Source organism: Heterodontus francisci, unplaced genomic scaffold (assembly GCF_036365525.1).
Source record: "Heterodontus francisci isolate sHetFra1 unplaced genomic scaffold, sHetFra1.hap1 HAP1_SCAFFOLD_286, whole genome shotgun sequence".
NCBI classification, from domain to species: Eukaryota; Metazoa; Chordata; class Chondrichthyes; order Heterodontiformes; family Heterodontidae; genus Heterodontus; species Heterodontus francisci.
In genome coordinates, this window is record NW_027141006.1 from 1,484,655 (window position 1) to 1,501,936 (window position 17,282).

At 48.9% G+C, this 17,282-nt stretch overlaps 2 non-coding genes across 2 annotated transcripts; both read right to left on the reverse strand.

The window, feature by feature from the left end:
- Window positions 1-2,565: 2,565 nt before the first annotated feature.
- Window positions 2,566-2,648, reverse strand: trnal-uaa (transfer RNA leucine (anticodon UAA)). The gene has a single exon. It is a non-coding gene; the product is annotated as a tRNA-Leu (tRNA).
- Window positions 2,649-17,006: 14,358 nt separating this feature from the next.
- trnaw-cca (transfer RNA tryptophan (anticodon CCA)) lies at window positions 17,007-17,078 on the reverse strand. Its single transcript has one exon. It is a non-coding gene; the product is annotated as a tRNA-Trp (tRNA).
- Window positions 17,079-17,282: the final 204 nt, after the last annotated feature.

The following is a 17,282-nucleotide window of genomic DNA, read 5'->3' on the forward strand; positions in this document are numbered from 1 at the left end:
CAGGGTCTGCAGCCCCGGGGAACTGGCGGTTTCAGTCAGAGTGACCGAGCTAACTTACATATCCTGTGTACTGATCTCCAATGGATTCAAATATTAGTGAACTCATTGGGTAATGTTTGTAAATAACCCTCATGTGAACAGACACGGCTCCATTAATGCCTTCCAAATAAAACTGGGATCCATTTCTTTTCCCCAAATGCCAGCTAACGGATCCCAGGAGCGGGGTTGAGATTGTGCTGAGCAGCAATGAGTCTCCGGTAATGCTGCTTTCTAAATTCCAGACCAGCTCTCAGTCCGACAGGCCTTTCGGGAAAGTGATGTGACAAAACAGAAACCATGTGACCGCCCCTTCAATCTAATGGGTTTGATGATGAACAGAGATGGCAGCTCTTTCCTTTGCTGATTTGGTGGCTCTGAAAAGAGCCCTTTTTACACTTGTTACTGAAGCTGGGTTTAAGGTGCGTTCCCCGCGGATGCGGCGGGCCAGCTGGATGTCTTTGGCCATGATGGACCGGGATCATTCTGGTGAATCTGCTCATTTTCCGACAGAAGCATCAGTCGCTGTTTGAACTGTTTAAAGTCAGGGGTGTATTAGCAGCCAGAAAGTGAAGGGCAGTTCATTGCTCCCTGCAGCATTATCCGCCTCTTTCAGGAGAAAGGATCAGAAACCGCTCGTTTCTGTCAGTCCCCGAGAAGCCTGTGAGAAGCGGTTAGTCGCTAATTTGTTCCTTTTACAGAGAGGAAGCTGATATTTGTCCCGTTTTAAATTGCTGAACCGGACCTTCCTCCCGCCGCTTACAGTTAACAGATTGACAAATTAAAACGATTCCTAAAATCGCGTCAGGATTTTGTGACGGTAAATACTGTAAAACAGAACATAAAATGAGAGGTTTTAAAATTGTTGCCTGAAAATTAAAATTTTCCATCACTTCAATTCCTTCCTGCTCTGGAATTGCTGGGCTTTTTCCAATTGGAAAATCTAAGCCAATGAGAACTTCTATTTACTTATATGTGATTCTCCTATTGGTTAAGAATTGGATTGAGAAGCGGGTGACCAATCAGAGACAGAGTCAAACTGCGGGGATTCCAGGCCCCCAGTAACTGAGCTGAAACTGTTCAGATTGACAAACCCTGGCAGTAGCTTCACACATTGGACACTTCACACTGAGTCATTCAAGGAATGGTGTGAGAGAAGCTTCAGATCCTGTCATTACTCTCTGACTCATTATTCATCTAGAACCAAACAATTAGTAAATGTGAAGCAGTGAAGAGACTTTTCACTCTCACTGCAGAATGTGTCATCTGGGGAAATAAGGAACTATTATTTTCGGAGATTCCAGGTTCATTCCTCCCTGAACAAATCCATTCCTCACATTCCCGATCACAGCCTATCCCAGCTCCTGTTGTCACCCGACTCCAGCTGAATTGGAGAAACTCATGTGTTGGGGTTTGAGTTGTGAGGTGGGGTTTCTCCGCCAGTGTTCCTGTCTTACAGACTCTCCCTCTGAATTTGTGAACTGAGACTGTACCGAACACATCTCCAGTTAGAGTGAGGGCCGGATATCCCTCTGTTTTATTGCAGAGAGTGGGGAAAGGGCTGGGTGGAGGGGAGTCACCAGGGATCCTGGATTTACTCCAAATCATTTCCATGTGGAATCTGCAGGCGGGGCCGGGACAGGGATCATTTGATCAGGGGATCAGCTCTTTCCTGAGAGATGTGGGTGGCTCTGAGAAGAGCCTTTGTGTTCAGATGTTTCCAAGTTTCCCGCGCTCTTTCACTTCTTTCCAGACCCTGCTTTCTGAGCCTTCGCTGCTTTCGGCTTGACCTTGCTCTTCCATGTCTGCACTTTCTTCAGCGCCTTTCCGCCCGCCGCACTCTTGCCTTTTTTGACCTTCTTCGCAGGAGACTTTTTCTGAAGCGCTGCTTTCTTCACCACCTTATTTGGCGTTGCCACCGCCTTGCTGCTCGTTTTCTTGGCTGTTACCTTCTTTGTTGTCACTTTCACGTCTGCTGGTTTCTTCACTAAAGATTTTTTGTCTGCTGGTTTCTTCACTGAAGATTTCTTGTGTGCTGGTTTCTTCACCTTCTTTCCCACTTTTCCCTAGGTTTTCCTTCTTGCTGATTTTGAAGGAGGCGGAGGCTCCCTGTCCCTTGCTCTGCACCAGGGAGCCTTTGTTCACATTCCTCTTGACACTTTGCTTGATCTGGGTTTTGAGCTTCTCCTGAGCGGTGGCAGACCTGCAAGGAATCAACTACCAGCTAGCGTATAAAGAGAGACCAAGGCTCAGGGCCTTCAGTTACCTGGAGGGGAGTCGGAGAGGCAGCGGATCCTGTGAGGAACCACGATCCAGGAAGGATGAGAAGGTCATTGTCAGGGGACAGAGGAGATTAAGTTAAAGATTTACCAGTTTATAAGCAAGCGCAGAGCCAAGGAACGGTGCTGGGGCAGATCAAATAATAGGAAGCTGTGATCAGTTGGAAGGCAAGAGTGATTAAATGACAGAAGAGATGATGGTGCAAGGCAAAAGTCAGGGAAAGAAAAAGTAACATTTTGTAAGCACAGATCCCAGGAGTGGGGTTTGAACCCACGCAGACACATGTCTATTGGATCTTAAGTCCAACGCCTTAACCACTCGGCCATACTGGTACCTTAGCCAACAACTGAAAATGAAATTTAATGTGATACGGGTGCTATCTGACCTTTCACAATGTAAAGTTATGACTCCTCTCCCATGCTGAATTGGACCCTTCATTATTTATGAACCTCAATCGGATCACCCCTCAGTCTAGGTTTCTCTAAGGTGTAGGGTCCCAACTCTTTTAGTCTAACTTGATAACCAAGATGTCTTATACTGTGAATTCGTCGAATGTCTCTCCTCTGTACCCTTTCCAAAGCCTCAATATCACCCATCATGTGAGGAGACCAAGACTGGATACAATATTCCAAGTGAGTCCTGACCAAGGTTTCATAAAAGGACAAATTCGGGACATCTCAGATACTGAAGGAGTCCATGTCCAGAAGCAGCAAGACCTGGACAACATTCAGACTTGGGCTGCTAAGTGGCAAGTAACATTCACACCACATAAGTACCAGGCAATGACCATCTCCAACAAGAGAGAATGTAACCATCTCCCTTTGACGTTCAACAGCATTACCATCGCTGAATCCCCCCACCATCAACATCCTGGGGGTTACCATTGACAAAAGCTTAACTGGACCATTCATATACATACTCTGGCTACAAGAGTAAATCAGATAGTGGGAATTCTGTGATGAGTAACTCAGCTCAAGGCACATGGTGAAATGCTCATTAGGAGAGCTGGAGAAATGGACTGGTCAGGTGGGCAGAAAAGTGGCAAATGGAATTCAACTTGGAGAAGTGTGAGGTGATGCCTTTGGTGAGGTCAAACACAGCAAAGGAAGACACAATTAATGGGTGAATGCTGAGAGGTGTAGAGGAAGTGAGGGACCTTGAAGTGAATGTCCACAAATCCCTGAAAGTAGCAGGATAGGTTGATAAGTTGGTTGAGAAGGCTTATGGAATCCTTTCCTTTATTAGCCAATGTATAGAATATAAGAGCAGGGAGGTTATGCTGGAACTGTATAAATCATAAGTTAGGCCACAACTTGAGTTCTGTGTGCAGTTCTGGTCACCTGATTCCAGAAAGGATGTAATTGCACTAGAGAGGTTACAGAGGAGATTTATGAGGATGTTGCCAGGACTGGAAAAATGCAGCTATGAGGAAAGATTGGATAGACTGGGGTTGTTCTCCTTGGAATAGAAGAGGCTGAGGGGAGATTTGATTGAAATGTACAAAATTGTGAGGGGTCTGGATAGAATGGATGGGAAGGGTCTATTTACCTTAGTAGGGAGGTCAGTGACTAGGGGGCATAGATTTAAAGTGATGTGTTGAACAATTAGAGGGGAGATGAGAAAAGGTTTTTTCACCCAGAGGGCTGTGGGAGTCTGGAACTCACTGCCTGTAAGGGTAGCTGAGGCAGAAACCCTCAACTCATTTAAAAGGAGTCTGGATGTGCACCTCAAGTACCTGAACCTGCAGGGCTACGGTCCAAATGCTGGACAATGGGATTCAGCTGGGTGGCTCGTTTTTTGGCCTGCCTATGCTGTAAACTTTCTATGTTCTATGATTCTATGCAGACACAATGAGCCCAATGGCCTCCTTCTCCACTGTAATAATTTTGTGATTTTTGACTCTCCAAAACTTGTCAACCATCTACAAGGCACAAACCAGGATGAGTGCAGCACCAACAATACTCTGGAAACTCGACACTGTTCAGGACAAAGCAGCCACCTTGATTGTCACCCCATTCACCACCTGAAACATTCACTCCCTTCACCACTGACGCACAGTGGCAGTAGTGTGTACCATCTACCAGATGCACTGCTGCAACTCACCAAGGCTCCGCAGACAGCACCTTCCAAACCGAAGACCTCCACCACCTTGAAGGACAAGGGCTGCAGATGCATGGAAACACCACCATGTGCAAGCTCCCCTCCAAGTCACACACCATCTGATCTGCAAATATATCGCTGTTCATTCACTGATGCTGGGTCAAAATCCTGGATCTCCCTTCCTAACAGCACTGTGGGTGTACCTACACCACATGGAGTGCAGCAATTCGAGAAGGGAGCTCACTGCCACCTTGTCAAGGACAATTAGGGATGGGTAACAAATTCTGGACTTGCCAGTGTCGCTCACATCCCATGAAAGAATATGCCTCATTTTATACTCAATTGTCCTCTGAATGCAGCCCAACCCTCTATTTGCTTCAAATATCACTTCACAGCATTGCTGCTGTACCTTTAGAGATCTGTGCACTAGAACATCCAGATCTCTGCTCAAAATTATTTTCTTTTTTCCACCTACTTTAATGTTTTTCCCTGAAGGGTGTATGAATGTTGAGCATTCGCCCTGTCCACATGAATAACACTGCACTTACCCAAATTAAACATCATTTACCAGTCATGAACCCAATCTCCCAACACATTAAGATCAGCCTGGAACAGTCGAGTATCGTCTACAGTCTGAACACTCGCACAGATCTTCAAATCATCTGTCAATTTACAGATGGTGCCCCCTACACCTACATCCAGATCATTAATAAAAATAGTAAAGAGCAACAGTCCCAACACCGATCCCTGTGGGACACCACTGGTAACTGGTCTCCAATCAGATCCAGATCCATCTGCAACTACTTTCTGCCTACGTCCTGCCAGTCAGTTCCCAATCCAGATCAATATATTACCACTGATGCAAGGGACTTTAATCTTATAGAGAAGCCTCTTGTGTGGAACCTTATCAAAATCTTTTGGATGAGATCAGCTAATTGAACACAGGCTGGGGATGAGGCCTAGGCCTGTCCTGCTCTGTGTGTGGGTCTCAGGACCACACAAGGTGAGATCAGCTCACTGAGCACAGGCCCATCCTGCTCTATATAGTGCTCAGTACCTCACCAAATGAGAATAACTAACACACCACAGGCCATGGAGCCTCGGCCCATCCTTCCCTGATTGCGGTTCAGTGCCAACAAGGTCAGATTAGCTAATTCAGCACAGGCCGGAGATGGAAGCTGGATCTTTCCTGCTCTCGGGGCTCCGTACCATACCAGGTGCGCTGAAGTAAAATACCACAGGCCGGGGATGGAGCCTGACATTTCCCTGTTCTGTGTGGGGCTCTGTACAACAATGTGTGAGAAGAACTATCATCCCTCAGGCTGAGGAAGGAGCCTGGGCCCATTCTGTTCTGTGTGGCTCCTACCACACTGAGTGGGATCAGTTAACTCAACACAGGCCATGAATACAACCAGGCCCTTTCCTGCTCCGTGTGGCTCAGTATCACACCAGGTGGCATCAGCTAACACAGCACAGGCTGGGGCTGGAGCCTGGGCCCTCTCTGCTCTGTGGGCTCAGTAACAACCCGTAAGATGAACTTTTTTCAAAAGACTTCAGTGTATTTATCTCTGTCCAACACTCTGAGGCAGCTTTCTGTGTTTATAAAGAGTGTAATTTATTGACTGGTCTCTTGGATCAAACAGGGTAACAGACAGAGGTCTGTGTGCAAAGGGTTTGGAGGTGAGCTCTGATTCCTAACACTTTCTGGACTGTGAGGAATAAAGAATGAATGAGAGAGAGAGAATGTGGGAGAAGGGATGATGGAAGAATTTGTCCGTGAACCTGATTAAAAGTGGCTCAAACGCAAGATAATATTAAGATATCAAGAGCAGAACATTAACATAATCTGAGTTCCGCGATCTGGTCGGGTCCCATTCCCCTGAAGTGAGGAATGAACGGGTGGGGAAATTCCACCTGGAGTTATATTTGTCTCCAATGAAGATGAGTTCACAGTGAGGATGGAATAGCTCAGTTGGGAGAACACTAGATTGAAGAACCAGAATACAATCCCTGGTTTCATCAGTTTTAATTTGGTGTCTCCATCAGTTTAAGTAGAGAGAATCAGAGGGGAGATTTTCCACTCCTGACCCCATGGGCTGAATTTTAAACTAACGGTGCGGCTCTCGGCAGAGACACCGTGAGTGGGTGTCGTCACCACACGAGTGAAATGTGGCCGGCCGACCCCGATCACGGAGCAGCTGACCAATTAATGAAGGGGAGGCGTGGGGCCCATGTAAACAAGGACCAGAGGTAGGGAACGAGGCACCGATGGCACCGACATCTGACACAACGGCAGGTGCTGGCACCATATTGAAAGGACTGCCAGACCTGTATTCACTGCTGCCTGGTTTAAAGGAGTGTCTTCCTGAGAGCCCTCTGCTGTCCCAGAACCCGTTCTGCTGCCGCTGCTGTCCCAGAACCCGTTCTGCTGCCTCTGCTGCCCCAGGTCCCGTTCTGCAGCCTCTGCTGTCCCAGAACCCGTTCTGCTGCCTCTGCTGCCCCATGTCCCGTTCTGCTGTCCCAGGACCCGTTCTGCTGCCCCAAGACCCATTCTGCTGCCTCTGATGCCCCAGGACCCGTTCTGCTGCATCTGCTGTCCCAGAACCCGTTCTGCTGCCTCTGCTACCCCAGGTCCCGTTCTGCTGTCCCAGGACCCGTTCTGCTGCCCCAAGACCCATTCTGCTGCCTCTGCTGCTCCAGGACCCGTTCTGCTGCCCCAAGACCCGTTCTGCTGCCTCTGATGCCCCAGGACCCGTTCTGCTGCCCCAAGACCCGTTCTGCTGCCTCTGATGCCCCAGGACCCGTTCTGCTGCCCCAGGACCGTTCTGCTGCCTCTGCTGCTCCAGAACCCGTTCTGCGGCCCCAGGACCCGGTCTGCTGCCTCTGCTGCCCCAGGACCCGTTCTGCTGCCTCTGCTGCCCCAGAACCCGTTCTGTTGCCTCTGCTGCCCCAGGGCCCGTTCTGCTGCCCCAGGACCCGTTCTGCTGCCTCTGCTGCTCCAGGACCCGTTCTGCTGCATGTGCTGCCCCAGGACCTGTTCTGCTGCCTCCGCTACCCCAGGACCTGTTCTGCTGCATCTGCTGCCCCAGGACCTGTTCTGCTGCCTCCGCTGCCCCAGGACCCGTTCTGCTGCCTCTGCTGCTCCAGGACCCGTTCTGCTGCATCTGCTGCCCCAGGACCTGTTCTGCTGCCTCCGCTACCCCAGGACCTGTTCTGCTGCATCTGCTGCCCCAGGACCTGTTCTGCTGCCTCCGCTGCCCCAGGACCTGTTCTGCTGCATCTGCTGCCCCAGGACCTGTTCTGCTGCCTCTGCTGCCCAGGACCCATTCTGCTGTCCCAGGACCCGTTCTGTGTCACTGATGCCCCAGGACCCGTTCTGCTGTCACTGATGCCCCAGGACCCGTTCTGCTGTCTCTGCTGCCTGATAGGTAAGGAGCTGAATGCGAGCCTGCAGTGACCATGGTCCAATAGTTTAGCGATGCCTTCCTGCAGGTTCGCCTCCAGGTGACAACAGATAGGTGGAAGATCCTCTTCCCCAGGGATGGGAGGTGGAGACCTGTCCACCTGACCAAGCAAAGCTGCTTTGAGATAGTAGGTGAAGTCAGCAGCCGTGGAGTCACCCCCAAGACATGGATCCAGTGCAAGAAGTGGGTCAATGACCGGATCCGGGCTGCTCAGGCGCAAACTCAAAACACTTTGGACCCTTTGGACATTGCGCATGGCAGAGTGAGAGGGAGTGTTTGGTGGAAAGGGAGTGACCACCCAGTCATGTGTATTGGGGAATGGCAGCAGGACATGCTGCCTGGGGCTTGGCTGCATCTCGGTGGGAGGTGCACGTCAGTCATTGTATAAACTCACACAGTCCCTCGAGAGGGGCCACATGCAGGAGGAATATGTGTGTCCACATCATGGACTGCTGGACTATCACCATCAGAGATATTGGGTTTGTCCCCGCTGGGAGACTAACTTTGTTGATCATAGTGGCTGCAGGAGAAGACAGCCCACAATCGGAAAGAGCATGTCAAGACTGGCAGTGGATGCCTTATCTCCATGTCCTCATCCCGATGGAGGAGGAGGCCATGGAACAGGCCGGGCAGCAAAGCAGCGGCTCCATAGCTGATGGAGAGACAGGGACACCTACCTAAGAGAGTGAATGAACATCTCCTGGGGCACAAGGCTGCATCTGCTGCAAAGGAGCCACACTGCTCATCTGTTCACCACTGCATCAATGGAGCTGCACAGTAGGGGTGGTTGGAATGTCACGATGGGCAGACCCTAACCCTTCAATGTCCCTGTTTTCACATGCAGGCGAGGATGAAAGACAAGAGCGAAGAGCTGGAGAGACTGGGGGACAGCCAGACACCTCTGAGGAGGAGGAGGGAGCCTCAGAGGGTGCACCGTCACATCATTCCCCTGCACCCTCCACCAGCACAGAAACCCTCACTCGGTGGGTATCCACTCGCTGTTAGATTTGGGCACACAAGCTGGTGAGCACGTCACAGACAGGCCCGGGCAGATGACGGAGGCAGTGACAGCCGAGGCCACTGGCAGTTGGAAGTCTGTGGGAGGCCAGGCCCATGCTGAGTCCCAGGCTGATGACGTGCCTCTGGTGTCACCAGCAACACGGGAAATGCTGAAGCTGCAGCAAGAGGTCAGGCAACATCTGGCAGAGTTGCCGGAGGTTATGTGTACCCAAGTTCGGATGATGGAGGAGTCCATCCAGGCCTTGCATGATGTACTGTCTCTGATGGGGGTGTGTCTGGCTTCCTTCCTTGAGAGATTGGTGACTCTGATGGAGAGCCAGATCCAGCCGACCAATCAGTGGCTGCCGGAGATCTGTGCAGACCTGCACTCCATCGCTTTGTCCATGAGCTCCATCCAGCGGTAACAAGGCGAGAGGGGGGAACGAGGCACCTGAACTCTTCACCAGGTCCACGTCCCTCTCAGGTCAGCAGCGAGTTACAAGTGTGTCTTATAAGGGGGAGGAGCAGCTGGCTGCTACATCTGGGGTCTCCTCTCAGGGTGCTCCTGGTGTGGACAGTAGCTCCAAAGCCCCTCTGCCAGTGACACAAGTGATGCCAGTGCCTGCCTCCATCACCCTCAATGACAGAGGGGGGTCCCTGTACCTGTGCAGGAGGCCCTCAGTGTGCCGGGGCCCTCCAGGCCTCAGGCAGCAAGAGGACGGCCACCAATGTCATCCCAAGCCATGGGGCAGCAAGGTCAGCAGCCTGTCTCCACCTCAGCTGACAGAGCAGGGGGAGCACCACGTAGGAGCACGCGGAAAAGATTTCAGAAGAGCACCTAGATTCACTGAGGGGTTCACGGTGAATGTACATTCCAGATGGATAGGGTTGCGTTTGTTGTCACACGGAAGAAAGAAATGATGTTCTCTCACTATGTCTCCTTCCTATTGTTGATGCCCTTTGGGACTTCATTTAAACCGTTCCTCCCAAGGGGCTGGAAGTGAGGGACCAAGCCCTGAGTTCACAAAGCTTCGGCCTTGTCACTGTGCGATGTGTACCTGGACGCTGCAGTACAGAAGGAAGGAGGCGACAACAGGGCTGTTTAAAGCTAAGACTTTATTGCTGTGGTTCCAGAAGGTGGTAAGGCTCAAAGGAAACTTGAATGTATAAGGGTGTCTCATGTCTCCCTTGTGGGCCCCTTTCCTGCTGTGCCTGAGGTTCTTCATCTGGCACTGCATGGGCAGCATCCTCCTCCACATCCTCATCATCAGAGGAGACATCACACTGCACGATATCCTCACTAGTCAACACCTCACCCCTCTGTAATGCCAGATTGTGCTGTGCACAGCAAACCACCACGATATGCGAGACCCTCGCCGGGACATACTGAAGGGCTCCACTGGATCGATCTAGGCACCTGAATCTCATCTTCAGGAGACCAATGGCCTCCTTGATGGTCGCTCGGGTTGACCCGCAGCAGGTGTTGCACCTCTCCTCTGCATCCGTGCGTGGGTTCCTCACAGACGTCAGTAGTCATGTCCTCAGTGGGTAGCCCTTGTCTCCAAGGATCCATCTCTGAAAGCGGATGGGGCCGCGCAAAGGTTCTGGCACCTGGGAGTGCCTTGGTATGCAGGCGTTGTGGCTGCTTCCCGGGATTTGTGCATACACCTATGGGATCCATTTGCAGTGGTCGCAGACCAATTGCACACTGAGTAAGTGGAAGCCCTTCCTGTTGAAGGCTGCTGGCTGGTCTGCAGGAGCCTTGATGGTCACATGGGTGCAGTAATGACACCCTACACCTGGTGGAATCCAGCGATGGCCCCAAATCCTATAGCTCTCTCAGCTTGACTGTTTGGATCAATGTGCACATAGTCACCGGCCCTCCTGAACAGGACATTGGTGACCTCGTTGATGCACTGATTCACTACAGACTGTGAGATTCCACACATATCTCCAGTGGATCCCCGCAATGATCTGGTGGTGAAGAAGTTCAGTGGCACGGTGACCTTCAGTGACACTGGCATCAGGTGCCCACCAAGTCGCATGGGGCACAGCTGCATCATGGCAGTGAGATCAGTGACGACCTCCGTGGAGAGGTGCAGTCTGCGGAGACACTGTCACTCGGACATCTGCAGGTTGTTGAACCTCGGCTGACGTGTTCCTCTGCCTCCTTCTCCAGCCTCCTGTTCGAGGCTGGCCTTCCTGTGGGCCCCCAAGCTGCTGTGGTGCCCCTGCTGGTGCCTGCGCCTCCCTCCCTTCCTCTCTACTCCTCCTCCTCCTCCTCAATGGGAGCCACGAATGAGGCCCATGACAGGTTGCCCCTCCCTGAGTGCAAGGCCTTCACAGTAAACAACACCCAGCCACATTTACCTCATTTGTCATCCTCAATGAAGTGGGACTGCCCCAATGGCACCCTGGTGTTGTTCCCTCTGCAGAGCTGGCCAAAAGACTTGCAGGTTGATAGGTAAATTGGCCATTATAAATTGTCACTAGTATAGGTAGGTGGTAGGGAAATATAGGAACAGGTTTGTTGGGAATATGGGATTAGCGTAGGAATAGTATAAAAAATGGGTGGTTGATGTTCGGCACAGACTCGGTGGGCCGAAGGGCCTGTTTCAGTGCTGTATATCTAATCTAATCAATTGGCCCCCACTCCTGACAGTGTTTCCCGATGCCCTTTCCCCCTCCACCCTTGCTGCCAAGTGACGCTGCCTCACCCGATAGCTTCCCAGTGAAGCCAACACTCAGCTCCCACCTCCCAGTTGCCTCCTTTAACCAGGCGAGGCTCTGAAGCCTCGTGGTTCCCGTGTGCTATTAGTTCAATTGGATCCAGTGAATAAAATTGCTGACAATTGGATTCATAAATACTTTAAATGCCTTCTTGCCGTGTGGATGTGCGAAGTCTGCCCTCCATGTCAGCCGCCGACAGAAAAATCCGGTCCAACGTCTTCCATCCCTATTTTATACTCCCCCCCTCCCCCTCCCCGGCCTCCATTCCCGTCTCCAACGGTCCCTTAAAATTCTGGCCCATGTCTCTAAGACTAATGGGAGTGAAACCACATCTGCTCCTTCGACTGAACAGGGAGAGCTGCTCTCTCTGTGTTTAAAGTGAATGAATCTGATCTTTACCTTGTCTGACTGGAACGTTCACTGTCTGGAAATGTCTGTTTGAAAATGTTTTCCTGTTATATTAATGGAGCAGAGGAGCAGATGTGAGGTACTGTTGAACAGAGAGGTTTGGAAGTGGGTGAAGGGGTGGAATGACGGTGTAAGTGAGAGGTGCAGTGAGTTGGCCATTCTCAATAGAGTGTCAGGAATGAAGGTCAGAGGAACAGACCAGGCTGGAAACACAGAAAGAGCGAGGAGAATCTGGTGTGAAAAACAGAGATTAAACAATAGGCTTGTTCAGTTGGTTTGGGTCTGGTGTTTAGAATACCCGGAATCTGGGTTCACTTCCCTTCCAACTCAGCGAATTGTATCAACATTATGTTCATAAAACCAGAGAATGATACCCAAAGAAGGAGACCATTTGGTCCATTGTGTCAGTGCTGTCTCCTGTAATCTGTACATTTTTCCTTCCAGTATTTATCCCAATTGCTTTTCAAAGTTACTACTGAAGCTGCTTTCAAGTCCTGATCAGACAGTGCATTCCAGATCACAACACATCACTGTATAAAAAATCATTCCTCATTTCGCCTCTGGTTCTTTTCTCAATCACCTGATAAATACATCCTCTGGTTACTGACCTTTTTGCCACTGGAAACAATTTCTCCTTATTTAACTTATTAAAAACCTTCTTGATGATGTCACAGACTAGACTGCCAGTAAAACTGAAGCCCATGGAATAAAAGGGACAATGACAGCATGCATATGAAGTTTGCAGACTGATAGGAACATAGGAGCAGGAGTAGGCCATTCAGCCCGTCGAGCCCACCCTGCCATTCAATATGATGATGACTGATTGTCCACTTCAATGCCTTTTTCCCACACTATCTCCATATCCCCTATGTCATTTGTATTTAGAAATCTGTCAATCTCTGCTTTAAACATACTCAATGACTGAGCTTCCACAGCCCTCTGAGGTAGAGAATTCCAAAGATTCACAACCCACTGAGTAAAGAAATTTCTCCTCATCTCTGTCCGAAGTGGCTTTCCCCTTACGTTGAAATTGTGTCCCCTGGTTTTAGACTCCTCAACCCGGGGAAACATCTTAGCTTCATCTACCTGTCTATCCCTTTAAATATTTTGTAAGTTTCAATGAGATCACCTCTCATTCTTCAAAACTCTGGAGAATACAGGCCCAGTTTCCCCAATCTCTCTTCATTTGACAGTCCCGCCATCCCGGGAACAAGTCTGGTGAACCTTCGTTGCACTCCCTCTATGGCAATGATATCCTTCCGAAGGTAAGGGGAACAAAACTTCACACAGTATTCCAAAGTGCAGACCAACCAAGGTTATATACAATTGAAGCAAGGCTTCACTACTCCTGTCCTCAAATCCTCTTGCATATCCTCTAACATATCATTAGCCTTCCTAATTGCTTGCTGCACCTGCATGTTAGCTTTCAGTCACTTATTGACAAGGACACCCAGGCCCCTTTGTACATTCACACTCTTACCATTTAACAAATAATCTGCACATCTGTTTCTCCTACCAAAGTGGATAACCTCACATTTTTACACATTATATTTCATGTGCCACTTTCTTGTCCACTCACTAAGTCTGTCCAAATTCACTTGAAGCCGCTTTGCAACTTCCTCACAACACACATTCCCACCTAGTTTTGTGTCATCTGCAAACTTGGAAATACTACATTTGGTCCCCGCATCCAAATCATGTGAACAGCTGGGTCACAGTGTGGTGGTGAACAGTTGTATTTCTGTCTGGAGGAAGGTTTACAGTGGGTTCCCCATGGTTCCTCATAACTTCAGTTATGTGCAGACACTGGAAAAGCTGGGGTTGTTCTCCTTCGGAGCAGAGCAAGTTCAGAACAACTTTGACAGAGTTAGAATCAAGGAATCAAATGGTTACAGTACAGAAGGAGACCATACAGTCCATCATGTCCATGACAGCTCTTTGCAAGAGCAAATCAGCTAATTCCACTCCTCTGCCCTTTCATTGTAGCCCTGCAAATTTTCTCGATTCAGGTGTTTATCCAATTCCCTTTTGAAAGCCACGATTGAATCTGCCTCCAGCACACTCTCAGGCAGTGTATTCCAGATCCGAACCACTCACTCTGTCCCACACCCCGGTACCATTGCAGAAAATCTTTTCTGTTCATTTCATCCCTCATAAATAATTGAAATGAAATGTTTATTAGGAAATGCACAACATAAAAAGGAGAGAGAAATAAATGCTGAGCAAAATAGAAGTCAATGTTTGGAAGGTAAAAAGAGCAAAAGATGTAACTTTTATTCTGGATGAATGAGAGGAATATATCACACTTTGGAGATTTTGTAAGAGGATTTACTGATAAACCTGGGATTTGAGAGGAAGCTGCTTCATGGTTTACGGAACAAATTCAGCCCCTGGGGTGGAGCCAACAGCTGCACCGTCCAATAACAGACAGGCCGGGGACACTGTCTCAGGCCTAGTGAGCTCAGTCGATGAAAGCATGAAACTCTGAATCTCAAGTTTTTGAGTTTGAGCCCACGGTGGGTGTTTTCTATTTCCTTTTTAGGCTGATATTACATGCGTTATCCAGCTCTGAATTCCTCGGCAGAGAGTTCAAGGAGTGTTTGAAATGAGATTCAACAGCAGTATGAGAAAGTCTCTCCTTGATTCAGGACTCTGACCTCTCTGCAGCATCTCGCTGCTGAAGATTGAACTTTTTCTCATTTCATTCTCAGCTCAGGGTCAGTGTGGATCACTGGGACTTCTGGCTGTCTCCCACTTCACAATCCATCAGTGCTGAGTAATCAATGGGGAATATTACTCACATGTTGTAATGTTTTATAAATACTTGAATGTATTTCACACTGTGTCCAACAGTGTGAATCTCCACTGGTATATCAGCTCACCAACACTTCAACAGAACATTCACATAATGTGAGCTCTGACATCTGTTCAGATCCCATTCCCAAGACCTGGAAAGTGGGATTGGGCTGGATCGCTCTTTTTCAGCTGGCACAGACACGATTGCTAAATGGTCTCATTCTGTGCCATAAATGTTCTCCATTTTCTATGTTCTATGAAGTGAGGTGTGATTGGGAGGGCAATTCCACCAGGGTTATATTTTATACCAAAAGAATGACACAAGGGATACTTCACATTTTTATTCATTCATTCATGCGATGTGGGCATCGCTGGCTAGGCCAGCATTTATTGCCCATCCCTAATTTCCCATGAGAAGGTGGTGGTGAACTGCCTTCTTGAACCGCTGCAATCCATGTGGGGTAGGTACACCCACAGTGCTGTGAGAAAGGGAGTTCCAGGATTTTGACCCAGCGACAGTGAAGGAACGGCGATATAGTTCCAAGTCAGGATGGTGTGTGGCTTGGAGGGGAACTTGCAGGTGGTGGTATCCCCTGTATTTGCTGCCCTTGCCCTTCTAGGTGGGAAAGGTCACTGGTTTGGAAGGTGCTGTCTCAGGAGTCTTGGTGCATTGCTGCAGTGCATCTTGTAGACGGTACACACTGCTGCCACTGTGTGCCGATGATGGAGGGAGTGAATGTTTGTAGATGGGGTGCTAATCAAGTGGGCTGCTTTGTCCTGGACGGTGTTGAGATTCTTGAGTTGGAATTGCACCCATCCAGGCAAGTGGAGAGTATTCCATCACACTCTTGACTTGTGAATTGCAGATGGTGGACAGGCTTTGGGGAGTCAGGAGTCATGGATGAGTGAGAGGAGTATATCACACTTTGGGGCTTTTATAAGAGGATTTATTGATAAATCTGGGATTTGAGAGGAAGCTGCTTCATGGTTTACAGAACAAATTCAGCCCCTGGGGTGGAGCCAACAGCTGCACTGTAATTACTCACCTCAGGATTCCAAGCCTCTGACCTGCTCTTGTGGTCACATTATTTGTATGGCTACCCATGGTAACCTCCATGATGTTGATGGTGGGGGATTCAGTGATTGTAGTGCTATTGACTGTCAAGGGGAGATAGTTAGATTCTCTCTTGTTGGAGATGGTCATTGCCTGGCACTTGTGTGGTGCGAATGTTACTTGCCACTTATCATCCCAAGCCTGTGAGACTGAAATAGCTAAGTTGGGAGTGTGTTGGACTGAAGATCCCTGGTTCAATCTGGGGTTTTGGCAGTTCTCCTTTATTCTGCATCGCCCTTTGGTTTTGACTCTTGAGCTGCACAATTTACACTGAAATTATTTACCCAACTCTGAAGGTTGGATTGGAATAGAGAGATATCAATGATGGGAAATATTTACATTGTCAGCTTCAGCTTATTCTCTATCTCCTTGTGTCCTTTTCCTCAGTTTTTGAATCTTTCGGGGCCGGGTGAACATTTGATTTGCTGCATTTGTCCCAAACTGAAGCCTTTTCCACATCTCTGGGCGGTCAGACTTGCTCTGTCTGTTTTTGCTGCTCGTGACCATTAACGAGAAAGGCCACGAGTTCAATGTTTATCAGCAAACGGAAGATAATTGGAAAGAATTCTGTGTTACTCCAGACCAGTGACAAAGATGCAATGGATGTTATTCAAAATAAATTCCCTTTGACATTTTATGTAAACTTGTTTGCATCTAAAAGTTGGATTTTAAGTGTTACAAAAATGTGTCAAATTAATGACTGACCATGTGACAGCGCACATGGGGATCAAATCCACAGCCTTGTTGTTATCAACACTGCGTCCTAACCAACTGAACTAAGCGGCCGATAGACAGAGCCAGGTATGGGTTTGAGCCGCACGCTGTGCGGTTTGTGTTTTATTTCTCACACTGGGTGACAGAGCGATTGTGCAAACAATGGACACATCACATCCCCGAAACATTGTTCTGATAGAAAACAGTGTGAAATAAGAACTGCGCATGGAAATGGAACGGAACCAGAAATCAGGATTTTAATCTATTAAAGTTGATCTTGAAATTCTACCATGCACGAACATTCCAAGAGAACGAACTCTCTTCTGATATAAAATCCAGGAACATGAGCTGCTGGAAAACATAACTGAGCCTGACGTGATTTGAACACACAACCTTCTGATCTGGAGTCAGACACGCTACCGTTGCGCCACAAGCTCACACATAAAGCAAAGTCTTCCATTCCTGACAGATTTACTTCTTGTTCAGATTCAGTGATTGAAATTAATTCAATCCTCATCTGACCTCCGCTCTGGAAAGGCCTGCCACCCGACCTGAACCCGACGGGACCCGACGACCTGTGTCGGGTCCGGGTCGTGTTGGGTCGCTCTTCCGGGTCTGGCTTTCGGGCTCGGGTCAGGTCG